Source organism: Elephantulus edwardii, unplaced genomic scaffold (assembly GCF_000299155.1).
Source record: "Elephantulus edwardii isolate Elephantulus edwardi_28Jun2011 unplaced genomic scaffold, EleEdw1.0 scaffold00301, whole genome shotgun sequence".
Lineage (NCBI taxonomy): Eukaryota > Metazoa > Chordata > Mammalia > Macroscelidea > Macroscelididae > Elephantulus > Elephantulus edwardii.
In genome coordinates, this window is record NW_006400051.1 from 284,827 (window position 1) to 299,233 (window position 14,407).

A 14,407-nucleotide genomic window follows, 5' to 3' on the forward strand; every position below is an offset into this window, starting at 1 on the left:
GTTCTCTTTGTACTGGAGAGGAATCCCACTCATTTTTGGATATTGATCTTATATTCTTCCACCCTATTAAACTGATTCACTAGCTTCAATAATTTTTTTGTTGCATCTGCATATAGTGACGTTTTAGCCATCTCTTTGATGATCTGGATGCCTTTTATTTCCTTCTTTTGTCATAGTGCCTTAACAAGTATTACTCGTACAATATTTCATATATATGGTGACAACAGGCAGCATAGTCTAGTCCCTGTTTACAAAGAAAAAGTGTTTAGTCTTTCTTTATTCAGAATGATATTGGTTCTTGGTTTTGCATATATACTTTTTAGTGTTTTGAGAAAATTCCCTTCTATTCCTATTTTGTTGTGTGCCTTTATCAGGAAGAAGTGTTGGATTTTCTCAAATGCTTTTTTTGCAACACTTGCTACTATCATATGGTTCTTGCCATTTGCTTTGTTAATGTGGTGAATTATGTTGTTTGTTTGTTTTTTATATTGAACCATCCTTATGTACCTGTTATCAATTTCACTTGGTCATGATAATTTTTTTTAATGTTCTTTTGGATTCCACTGGTTAGGATTCTGTTAAGGATTTTGGCATCTAGGTTCATGATAGATATTGGTTTATAGCTTTCTTTCTCAGAAACAGTTTTGGCTAGTTTGGGGATTAGGGTTATGCTAGCTTCATAGAATGTCATGGGAGTGTTTCTTCTTTTTCTGTCTAGTTTTTTTTTTTAAATAATCTAAGTAGAATGGGTGATAAATCTCTGAATTTTGGTAAAATTCATTTCTGAAGCCATCTTGTTCAGGGGTTTTTATTTTTTGTTGAGGAATCTTTTTATATTTTTGTTGTTAAGTGCCGTCAAGTCACAGGCAACTCATAGTGACCCTATAAAGGAGAGTCCTCAACACTATCTTTTTATGACTTGCTCAATTTCTTCTTTTGTGGTGAGTCTATTCAAGTGTTCTACATCTGTCCATGGCAATCTATTTAGGACATTTGTTTTAAGAATTTTGTGTATTCTCTCTAGGAATTTTAATTTATTAGAGTATAGCTTTTCATCATATTTCAGTATTATAGATTTCATTTCCTCTCTTTCTGTTGTGATGTCACCTGTATCATTTCTTAATTTACTTATTTGGGTCTTTTCTTTTTTCTTTTGATATTGTTAAGTTTGCCAATGATTTGTCAATTTTATTGACCCTTATGAAAATCCAGCTCCTGGTTTTGTTGGTGGTTTCAATTGTTTTCTGTTTTCTATCTCATTGGTTACAGCTCTTGTTTTATAATTTCCTTTCTTTTAGAAGTAGTAGGATTAGACTGTTACTGTTTTTCTATTTGACATAGTTGTTGAGATAGATCATTAATTTTACATCTTTCTTCATATTAGACGTGTTTGCCTATTGCTATGAACTGCCCCCTGAAGATTACCTTAGCTGCATCTCAGTGGTTTTAGTATGTTGTATTTACATTTTATTTTGTTTAAAGGAATTTTTTATTTCATTCTTGATTTCTTCTATAATCCAATCATGTTCTGGCGGGGAGTTAGTTTCTCATGGTTGAGTTACATACATTACCTTCATATGGTTAACTTCTAATTTTATGACATTGTGGTCTGAGAAGATACTTTGTATTATTTCAATGTTTTTAAATTTGCTGAAGCTTGTTTTGTGTCTTATGTATGATCAGTTCTGGAGAATGTGTACTTGAGAAGAAGTACGCTTGAGAAAAATGTATACTTGAGAAGAAAATTAATTTTAGATGGGTGCATTACCCTAAATGCATCTGTAAGGTCATGCTGGCTGAATGTATAATTTAAATCTTCTGCATCTTTCTTAATCTTATTTTGAGTTGACTTATTCTTAGTGTAAGTGATGTGCTAAAATATTCTACCACTACTATTGTGCTGTCCATCTCTTACCTCAATTCTGTTAGTAGTTATTTTATATGTTTAGTAGATTTTTTAATCTTATGCATAGATGTGGGACAAGGTTATGTCTCCTTCATATTGTTGTTGTTGTAGTTATGTGCTGTTGAGTAGCCTGCAACTCATAGCGGCCCTATGTACAACAGCCCTAAACCCTGCTCTATCCCATGCCAATCTCACTGTCTCTGACACACCTACCCTGATTACCCCAGTCACTGAATCAATCCATCTCATACAGGGTCTTCCTCTCCTGTGCTGTCCCTCCACCCTCCCAAGTGTGAAGTCTCTCTCCAAGAACTGGTCCCTCCTTGAAAAATATCCAAAGTATGTCAGATGAAGCTTCAGAGTCCTTGCCTCCAAGCAGCAGCCTGGTTTAACCCTCTCTAGGATGAACCTGTTCTTTCTCTTAGCAGTCCATGGCATATTCAATACTCTTCTCCATCACCACAGCTTAAAGATATCAATTCTCTTTCTATGATCTCTAGTCTTTGTCCAGCTCTCTGATGCATAGCAAGTGATTGTAAAGACCATGGACTGTATCAGGTGCACCTTAATCTCCAAGAGATATCACTGCTCTTCAGTACTTTGGAATGGTCTCTAACATCAGACTTTCCCATCACAATAGGTCTTTGACTTCCTATCTGCTCATGCCAAGAGTTTGACTGTAGAGCCAAGCAAACTAAAGCTATTAACAGTCTCAATCTCTTCACCATCTATTTTGATGCTGCCGATTTGCCCAGTGGTGAGAATCTTTGTGGGTTTCTTCTTCTTCTTCTTCTTTTTTTTAATATTGAACCTCAATCCATATTGAAGGCTGCAGTCCTTGACCTTCTGCAGCAAGCACTTCTGGTCCTCCTCAGTTTAAGTAAGCAGGGATGTGTCATCTACATAACCCAGATTGTTGATGAATCATCCTCCAGTCCTGATGTCACATCCCTCCTCATACAGACCAGCCTCCTGAATAATCTATTCTGCATATGGATTGAAAAGGTATGGAGACAGGACGCATCCCTTACATACACCCTTCCCAATTTTGAACCATGCTGTGCTTCCTTGCTCTGTTCTGAAGATTGCGTCTTGGTCCAAGTATAGGTTTTGCATTAGCACGATCAAGTGTTCTAAAATTTTCATTCCTCTTAGAGTTAGCCACAGTTTTTTGTGATCCACACAGTCAAACACCTTTGTATAATCAATGAAACACAGATAAACGTTCCTCTTGTACTCCCTGTTTTCAACCAAGATACATCTAACATTAGCTATAATATCCCTAGCACTACAACCCCTTCACAATCAACAATTTATTCATTTCAAACACATTTTATAAGAAAGAAAAACACAAGTTATACACATGGATGTCACCTGATGGTATGCGTAGGAATCAGATGGATTACATCTGTGAAAAGAACTGCTGGAGAAGCTCGCTATCAACTGTGAAAATTAGGCCAGGTGATGATTGTGGAACAGACCACCAACTACTCGTATGCAAGTTCAAGCTGAAGTTAAGGAAAATTAAATCAAATCCATGGAAACCAAAATACAACCTTGAGGCTATCCCACCAGAATTTCAAAACAATCTCAGGAACAGGTTTGAGGCCTTGAAACCAATGAGTGAAGAACAGATGAGTTGAGGGAGGATATCAAGAATATCATCCAGGAAGAGTGCAAAAGGTCATTACTAAAAAAGAGGAGGAAGAAAAGACCAAAGTGGATGTGAGAAGAGATTCTGAATATTGCACTAAAATGCTGAGAAGGCAAAGCAGAGGGAAGAATTACAGAGCTGAATAGAAGATTTCAAAAGGTAGTGTGGGAAGACAAGGTAAAGTATTACAATGAAATGTGCAAGGAGCTGGAGTCAGAAAATCAAAAGGTTAGAACTCACTCAGCATTTCTTAAGTTCAAGGAACTTAAGAACAAATTCAAACCTTGAGTAGCAATACTTAAGGATGCTTTGGGCAGAATCATCCAGGAAGTATTAAAAGAAGTTGGAAAGATTACACAGTCATTGTACCAAAAGAAATTGGCCTACCCAAAAGAATTTCATGAAACAACGTATAAGCAAAAGTCTACGTTGATGAAGAAAGAAGTTCAAGTTGTTTGAAAGAATTGCCAAAAAATTAGATCCCATGAATTGTTGGTATACCAATTGACTTATTTCAAGTAACAGATGCTGCCCTGGATGTGCTCACCAAGTTATGTCAAGAAATCTGGAGGACAACCACCTTGCCAACTGACTGGAAGAGATCTATATTTTTTCCTATTCCAAAGAAAGGTGATCCAACAGAGTGTGGAAATTGTCAAACAATAACATTATTTTCACATGCAAGCAAGATTCTGCTGAAGATTATCCAAAAAGGACTGGAACAGCACATCTTGATATACTGTCCCTTTAATTATTATACAGTCCCTTTCCTTATTTTTTATGATGTTTTCCATTCTGCAGTCTATTTTCTCAGAAATTAGTATTGCCACTCCTGCTTTTTTGGGCATGATATTTGTTTGATATATATTTTTTCCCAGCCTTTGATTTGAGTCTGTGTATCTTTGTTTTATTTCTTAAATGTGTCTATTTTAGACAAAGTATTGGTGGGCTTTCTCTTTTTTTAATCCATTCTGTTACACTTTTCCTTTTGATTTGTGCATCTAGTCCATTTACATTGTGTTATTTTTTACTGGCCAGGCTTTATTGTTACCATTATACTTCATTTCTTTATTTGTTGTTTATATTTATTATGGTCCATCCACTATCATTTTGTGTCTCTGTGTGAAGAACTTCCCTTAAAAGTTCTTGTAGATTTGGTCTTGTTTTCACAAATTTCTTATATTCCTTTTATTTTGCAAGAGAACTAGTTTCTCCTTCATATTTGATGGAGAACTTTGCTGAGTACAGGATCCTCAGTTGGCAATTATTTTCTTTCAGAGTTGGGTATATGTCATCTCTTTGTGTTCTTGCTAGCATGATTACTGCTGAAAAATCAGAACTTGATCGAATTGCTTTTCTTTTGTAGGTTACTCTTTGTTTTTCTCATGTTACTTTTAGTATTTTGTCCTTATCTTTTATTTTGGAGAATTTGACTCTGATATATCATGATGTTTTTCTTTCTGGGTGTGATCTATTTGGTGTTTGCTGAGCAATTCGAAGCAGATATCCTTGTACTTAATAATACCTGAATAGTTTCTTTTAGTACCTCTTCCACAATTTTCTTACTTATTTCCCTGTCTCTCATATTCTGGAATTCCAATCTTACATATTACATACAATATTAAGTTTCTTTTGATGTCATCCCACATGTCTCTAATGTTTTCTTCATTTTCTTTATGTCTCATATAATTTTTTTTTCTAATATGTTTCCTTTGAGGGTCTTTTCTACCAGCTCTCTGACTCTCTATTCCAGTTCTTCTGTTTTACCTTCCCCCCTACCCCCATCATGTTTAACTCTTTTTCAATCTTGGTGTTAATATTCAAGATTGCATTTTCATGCATTTCTGTTCATTTAAGTATTATGCTGGCTGTACCCTCTCTATCTTGTAATGCTTTTTTAATGTCTTGTACTTCTTTATCTATTGTTTCAATTCTTTCTCCCATCTTTTGCATTTTCTTCCTTAGTTGTGCAACTTCCTTCTCAAAATGTATTTCTTCTGGCTCTGTATCTATGAAGTGTTTGTTTTCTTACTTTCATCATTTACACCTTCTTCTGTAGCTTTTTTTTTTAGCTATGTGTACTCCCTTCAGAAGTTGTTTGAATGTCTCCATATCAACATATATCGCCTCACTTAGTGACTCATTAAGTCTGCAATATTCTCTACATTTCTTGAAGAAGGCCTAATTTTTCCTCCACTCACACATAGTATTTGAAGATGTCTGTTGTTTTCTTGACATTTGTGAAATTTTCCTTGATACTTGTAATGCTCTTTCTATTGTGTCAATGTAAATTCTTATCTTTTTTTTTGTAAATTCTTATCTTTATGATGTTATTGATGCCAGGTTAAAATATTCAATGTATGCAGTGAGTCACTCACTCTACTGAAAGTCCTTTCTAGGGTAATTTGTCTTTCCTTAAATCCACAAGGTTCTTACTGTTTTACACTGCAGCCCCCACAGAAGTCTTACCAAGTGTTGTTGGGTGTGTTTTTGTATTGTTGATCATATTTTTTTTAATTTTAATGAAAATTTACAGATATTTTGGATTTCTATTCATTCATTGTTGCACATTTTCCTCCCTGCTCACACCTCTCCCCCAGTTCACTTTTCTATTTGAATAGTAAATAAATAAATAAATAATAAACAAACAAACAAATAAATAAATAAATAATTTCGTTGTTATAGAATACCTCTCCCCATACCCCATTTTATCCCACTATGCAGCTTTCATTCTGGACTCTTGTCATGATGATAATACCTTATCATATAGTCCTCCTACAAAGTTCTCTCCCTCATTTGTTTCAATTCAATATACATTATTTATCCCCTCCTAGTTTTCCCCCCAACCCCAATGTCAGTCCTACTTTACAACAGTGGCACTATGCAATATTTGTCCTTCTGTAAGTGAGATATTTCACTCAGCATAATGTCCTCCAGAGTCATACATTTTGTATAATATTTCATGAGTTTCTTGTTTTTCAGTCCAGCACAGTATTCCACTGTGTGAATATCCGTTTGTTGGTTGATGGGCACTTGGGTTGTTTCCAACTCTTTGCTATTGTGAACGAAACAGCAATAAATATGGGAGTGCATATATATGCTTGGGTGGTAGTTATGAACATTTCATTTGAACATTTCTTCACGTGTTTGTTTGCCATCTGAATGTCTTCTTTGGTGAAATGTCTGTTCATATTCTGTAACCATTTTTCAACTGGGTTGTTGACTTTTGAGTACTTTATAAATTCTATATGTAAATGCCTTATCAGACATATCATTACCAAATATTTATTCCCACTCTGTGGCTTCCCTTCCCCCCACATTGGAGAAATTTTTGGTTGTGCATAGGAACATCTTTCTTAGGGGGTGCCATTCATCTATTTTATCCTTTCCTGGTGGTAGGTTTCTTAGAGTACTTGGAAGACTGTTTATGTTGTGGATTAGGGCTCCTAGAATTCTTCCAAGCTTTTCTCTAATGAACTTTATAGTCCTTGTTTAGTTCTAGGTCCTTGATCTTCTTTGAGTTCGTTTGTTGAAGTACGGATCTTGTTTGAGTTTTCTAAAGATAGTTTTTCAATTTTGCCAATACCATTTGTTTAAAAGGCTGACATTTCCCAACTTAACTGATTTAGTCTCCTTGTAAAAAAAATATCAATTGACAATAGGTAGATGGGCTGATTTCTGGGTTCTCAATTCTATTCCATTTATCTATGTGTCTGTCATTACACCAGTACCACACTGTCTTTACCACCACAGCAGTGTAGGAGGATTTGAAATCAGGGAGTGAGATGTCTCCCATCTGGTTTCTCTTTTTAAGGAGTGCTTTGCTTATTCAGGACTTCTGTCTATGCCAAATGAAATTGGAGACTGCCTTTTCCATCACGTTGAAGCATGGAACTGGTATTTGTATTGGGATTGCATTCAACGTTTATATTTCTTGTGGTAGGATTGTCATTTTGACAGTACTGAGTCTTCCTATACTTGAGCAAGGCAACGTTTTGTAATTTTATTTGAATAGATCTTTTTTCTTCTGGTTAGATTTACTCCCAAGCATTTAAACTTGTGATTAACTATTGTGAAAGGTATTGGCTTTCTTAGATCCAGTTCTGTATTCTCTTTGTTACTGTAGAGAAATCCAATTTATTTTTGTATGTTGACCTTGATGCCACTTTGCTGAATTGGTCATCTATGTCCAGTGATTTTCTTGTGGAGTCTTTAGGGTTTTCCAATTATACTATAGTATCATCTGTATAGAAAAATAATTTTACCTCCTCTTTACCCCTTATTTCCTTCTCTTGTCTTATTCCTATAGCTAGGACTTCCAATAAAATATTGAATAGAAGAGGTGATGGTGGGCATCCTGGCCTAGTTCCTGTTCTCAATGAGAATGCCTTTCATTTTTCTCCATTGAGAACAATATTGGCTCTCAGATTTGCATATATACTGGGGTTTCTTGCTGATTTTTTGGAGATGTTGGGTTACAGAGTCACTGGACATTTTTATCTGTCTTCTGATTTGTTTGCTTATTGCTATAAATTGACCTCTGGGCGTGAAACAAAGATTAGATGAGTTTGGTTGTAAGAATGCATAAAACTTCAACCTGAGAACAAAAAGTACTTTCATTGAGTCTGGACAATTCATAGTTAACTTGAAGGCACCTATAAACAACAATATTGTTATTTTCAAATTTCAGACAGTCTTATCTCAAAGTTGTTATATGACACATAACTATTTCTGTTGTCTGCTTTAGAAAAATCTTATGTTGAATGAAAATAGGAGTTTCATCAGTTTTTAATAGGCAGATCAAACTCATTGCTGTCCAGTTGGAACTAAATCACCATTGATCTTCCATTGCATTTCCAATACTTCAAATATCAAAGAAGAATGGTAATCTTTCTCATATGGAGTAACTGGTGAATTCCAAGGAGAACATTTTGGCTAGTAATGCAATTCCTTAGGGATACCAGAGATCCATGGATAGATATATAGATGGGTGATACTTTTCTTACTTGAAATAGTAAGTAGCCTATAGGTGGTTTCAGTTCCTCCTTTTGGAGTTTTATAGAAAAGGATACAATTTAGTCCTCAGTATTTAAAGGCAGTTATTACTATGCAGGAACTAAGCTGCATGTTGTTTGACAGCTTCAGCTGCTGGAGGTAACAGAATTATAACTGTTAAATCTGGTTATTTGACATCACACAACATGCTTTCCTTTAGATCATGTGCTTTTTTTTTTTTAACCAACAGTCAACTTATTAAGCTAGTTGATTTAGGCAACTGCAATGTGACTTCAACCTCTGCTCCTGGTTCAATGCTGATGGAGGCGATCTGTTTGACAATCTCAGAAGGGCTGTGCAAGTCAATGAGTCGCTTGTGGATCCTCATCTGGAAATGATCCCAGATCTTGGAACCTTCCCCACAAAAAGTCTTCCTTGTAGTGGTTTCTCAGAGTCTCGTTAGGCATCCTAACTTTTCTCTTCACCTTCAGATTCTTCTACTTTGCGCCTCTGATCAAGTCGGCAGATGTCTTCTCCAGGGATTTTACATTTTTGCTGGTTAGGGTAGTCCTAATTGGGTGAATGGCCACCTCAGTTTCCAAGGGCATCTTTCCAATGTCTTTAAAGTCATGGCTGCTGCACAGCTTCCTGACAGACTTGTTCCTCAGGGAGAGTGAACAGTGGTGAGTCAGGAACTGGAACAGGCAGGAGCGACTGCATCTTCCTCAGAAAATGACTATGTGCTTTTTAACCATTATACTGCTTGAGTGGTCTGTGGGAAGTTGTGCTGCTAATCGTAAAGTTGTACCTCTCAGGTGACTTGAATCACTCAGTGGTCTGGAGGACAAAGTTGGGCATTCTTCTCCTGTATGCTTTACAACTTCATAAAACCAAGGAAGGTTCAGCGATGAGTTGATTCTAACTTGCTGGTACTTAGAATTCTGGTGGTAATAGGTGATCAGTATTGCACAGAGATGTACACAAGAGATCCAAATTTCTGATATTCTACAGTTTCCAAACACTTGCCTTTAATCAAGAAAAAAAAAAGAATATATCTTTGGTCAAATGTGTTTGCAAAATACTTGGTAAATACATTAATATGATGTTGCATTAAACTAATCTTAAAATTTTTTAAAAAATGCATTTATTTACTTGGTCTAGTGCCACGACCTCTTCTAAATCCAAGTTGTACGTTTAAAATTTATCTGTCAATTCTAGTCGTTTCTGGATGATCTTTAGCAGAATTTTACTTGCATATAATATTAGTTATAATGTTCAATAATTTCCACACTCCGGTCACCTTTTGGATCTCTTCCAATCAGCTTGCCTGGTAACTGTCCCCAGATTTATTGACACAACATGATAAACACATCCAGGGTAGCATCTGTTTGTCTTTGAATTTCTGAAGCGAGAACTTCAAGATCTAGCTGATCTTCAAATTTACTTATTGTTTCTCTGAATAAAACATATAGTCTTATAAAGATTACAGCCTCAGATCCTGAATCTAGAGTTTCTCTGAGTCAACACACAACTCAACAAGAGAGTTTGTGTCATTAAATATTAAGTACATATTATTTTTCACCACTGAAGCTTTAGGCTTGAGGGAATTCTTTTAGTTTTCTAACTTCTACTCTGCACATTCCACTACAATATTTTGCTTTACCTTTTCAACTTCCCTTTGAAATCTTATGTTCAGGTCTCTCAATTTCATTTCTTCCTTTTGCTTTAGTTTCTCTGCATTTTGTTCTTCTTGTCTTTATATTGATCATATGATCTTTAGTCATTAGTGCTCTTTGAATCAAATCTATCCTTGAGATGTCTATAAATCCAAGTGAAGTGATGGCAAATATCTTATTTTGACTCTTGTGAACTTCTTTTCATTTTCTTCAGCTTCAATGTAAACTCACATATTTGATATTCTGTTCCACTGCTGGCCCCTGGTCCTCCTTGATTAATGAAATTGAGCTTCTCTAATGTCTCACATAACAGATCTCATCCATTTGGTTTCTGTGCATTACATCAATCCCAACTGGAAATTATCCAATAAAAATGTCTTTGATGATATTTTAAATACTAGAGGCATAGCTTCTAACACCACAACAACATGAAGCCACTATAGTGTAACAAAGTGATATACAACTCGTGGTTAAAACCAACAATAATTTGAGATTGATCATAAAATGGTAATTTAAGACAAAGAACTAATTCCTGGCTGTTGAGAAAGAGTGATGTTTACAGGCAATGTAATTCCTCAAAGAAAAAAAAAATTAAGGCACACACACTGATAATGAAATAAGATATCAGAACGTTTCATGTTTGACTTTGAGAATCATATTGTTTATATTTCTTTGTTGTGCAACCACTTCTATTTCTCTTAAGAAATAGCAGTCTGAGTGCCGTGCCAGTTAAATGCTGAAATACTTATTGTGGGTTTTTTGCTTTGCTTTTCTACAGATTTTTCCCTTAAAAGCCATACAATAGCCATATGTGGTTAGAGTTTTAATGAATTTAAGGATAAGGTAAAGACAATAAGGATAAATGTATATCCTTTCTGAGATCCAAAAGATAAAAACTATCAATATTTGTTTAGGTAATAGACAATAGATTCTGAAACCAGAACTGAAAACAAGATAAATTTTAGCTAAGGCATATACACTTCCCCTCATTGTTGTTGCTAATTATCATAGAGTCATAGCTGACACAACAGTGAGTTTTCAGAGGTTATAAATTGCACCAGAGGAAAATTGTCCCTGTTTCTCCCTCAGTGCAGTTGGTGCATTTCAACCATGAGCCTTTGAGTTGGCAAACAAACTCCTTAACCACTAGGCCACCAGAGCTCCCTGTGCTTCATGTGCAGTTTCTTGGAATTAAAATTCTGTTTTATTGACAAATTTGGATTTTTGGCACAGTTATTAGTGGAGTTTCAATATTATTTATGACTGTGTCATTGAAGGTTATGTTAATGACTTGGATTCCATCTGATAAACACTGCTATGGCAATTAAGATTATAGTCAGATCAAAATGAAGAGCTATTTTATTTCACATATATCTTTTTCATTCTAATATTCTTTAGCAAGATTATTGTATGTATTTTCACAAGAAAATTTACCATTAAATTATTTTATGTTCTTCTTTATTACAAAGTAATCAACCAAGTAATTTCATTTTAATATCAATGTAAAATCTAAGTGTGCAGGAAAACTTGATATGATTTTTGTAAGTGTATATTTGATTTTCCATTCACTGTTGCCTTATAATACTCAACACGTCTACAGCCTCATAATAATGTAAGTGTGTCTTAAAACTCCCCTTCTGTGTTAGAGAGCATTTTTACCCATTTTACATATGAAACAGACCATTTAGAAAGTGTTTCTTCTATAACTGTTTAATATGGACCAAACCTTATCCTTGTTTGTGTGTCTTTGGGAAGTAGATCTTTCCATATGATCTTAGAATTCAAATGTATTCATAGTGGGCAAACTAACTGTTCAGTCTTGTGTGTTAAGGTATTCAGTATAACTCAGGAACAAGATCTTTTCTTTTGCACATAATTATGTAGCTCACTGCAGGTACTAGCTCAGAAAAGCAAACAATTTGCTCAATGCAGTAAAAACAGCAAATATAACTGCAGTGGTTTCTGGAACCTCTTTTAGCCTTTGATTTTGCTCCTTCCCAGTCTTGAAATTTGTTCTATCTACAAAAATGGCAAAGACTACTTGCCAGAAACTAAGAAAATGTCCTAAGGGACACTGATGTCACTTTAAATTCAGATAAATACTAGACACTTTGTCACCCTTAGGGTATCTGATTAACTAAGGTCAACAGGGGAAAAGCACACTGATTGCTGACCAATATTCTATTTCATTCAGATCCACAGGTTTGCCCTTCTCACTCTGCCTTTGGCTCTTCTTTACACGGAGAAATTCTATTTTTAACTGCTCTTCTCTGAAGCTGTGTTATCATCAGTAGTTATTGTCAAGATTGGTAGCAGGACTCATATAAATACTATCAGCCACCATAATTTATGAACTCATTTTTCTACAGAACCTGGGCGGAAAAGTACATGGATTCTATTTGTGTCAGCTACCTCTTTGTAATGGACATTATAAAGTAAACAAGGAAAATCTCAGACCAGTTTTCCAATTAGTGTCTGTGCCAACATTTCATTTGAGAATAGATTTATTTAGGTTTACTGTCCTCAACTGTATTCATTATTATATATTAAGCTCAAACCATAGAGTCAGAAGTGACACATCATTGGCCCTCCTTTGAGTTTCTGAAGCAACAAATTGCATGGAAGACTGCTTATCATTCTCCCTCGGAACTTCTGGTGAGTTATTAAAACAATTCCCTGGTCTAGACACCCTAGAACTTCTAATGGAGACCCAAATCTTTTATTATTATGTATTTTCTCATTCTACATAATTATCAGTTGAAGACACGTTCCTGCCTGTTTTAATTTTCAACAAAAGAGAAGACAGAATGGTTGCATCCATATCCTTTTGAAGGATAAAAGATTAAATTATGAAAAAAAATTTTTCACTTTGGTTTTATTTTTAAATTGTCCAAATTCTATAGAATGTGTGAAGAAAACAGGCCTGTTTCCTGAATCTTCTGTAGTTTAAGGAGAAAAAGATAGATAGTAGTAAACATTAAAAAATATGTAGTAATAATAACTATATATTATAATATGACAAAATATTAAAATATTCTAGGAATTTTGAATAAATGAAAATATTAATTCATCATAATCACTCCATCAATTTAGAATTTTCATTTTTTTAAAATTTTTTTTTAGAATTCTGCACAGTCATTTATTTATTCATACAAATACTTTTTTTTTCATTGTTTGATTGTTTATTCTGCCTCAAAGAAAAGCATGTCCTGAGGTTATTTTGTGGCCAGAGAACCTCAGATGCTAGAATTTTCATTTTTACAGTAAACAAGAAGCATAGGTTCAGAAAGGTGAAAAATTTGCTGACATTTTAAAGATATTTGTAGATACCACAGTCTAATCTGTCTATGTCAATATTTGTTGTGTTGTATATATTCCCCAAGTAAAAGTAAAATCAGGCAAAAATATCATTTGCCTTTTAATGTAACTGATCCTTTAATTACACTGACAAATTCTTCAGCATTTATCAAGAGATCTATTTAAAGAGAGGAGCTAAGTAGCATTTATATTTTGGCCTATGTTACAGGAAGCTAGATAGTTTTTGCTCTTGTTTCTGAAATTGTTAGGAGCCTGCTAGAATAAAAATAAATCCACACTTTTCACATCTCTGATTTCTATTCTGACACCAGTTGAATTCACAACACTTCTCCCTCTGAGACTAAATACCCAAAACTAGGTCAGAGCAACAAATTATAAGACACAGTCTTCCAGATGGCTGAGTATGACCATGACCTCAGATCCAGGCTTGAGAACCATTACTGATCCTCTCACTTATGAATAGCCAGCTACAAACATGCAGGGAATGTTGCTAAGACCATTTTATGTTGCCAGCTATAAAAATCAATTTTCTCATATGTTACCTAACTTCTGACTGATTTGTTAACATATCAGGAGTCCTTTCTACCTCTTTAGCAGTTTTAACTGAGTTCAAGGTTTCCTAAATTTTTTACTTCTGATCTGTTGTTCCTATTACAACCTCAAATTAACAGAATTCACAGACATATGCCACAATAGGTGATTCATTATATAGAACATAAATCAAGAAGCACAAAGAAAAGTTACAAGAATGAGATTTTTTTTATTATTAAATTTTATTAGTTTGAATGAACATTTACAGAGATTTTGGGTTTTCATTCATTCATTGTTGCACTGTTTTCTCCACCCTCATCCCCAGTT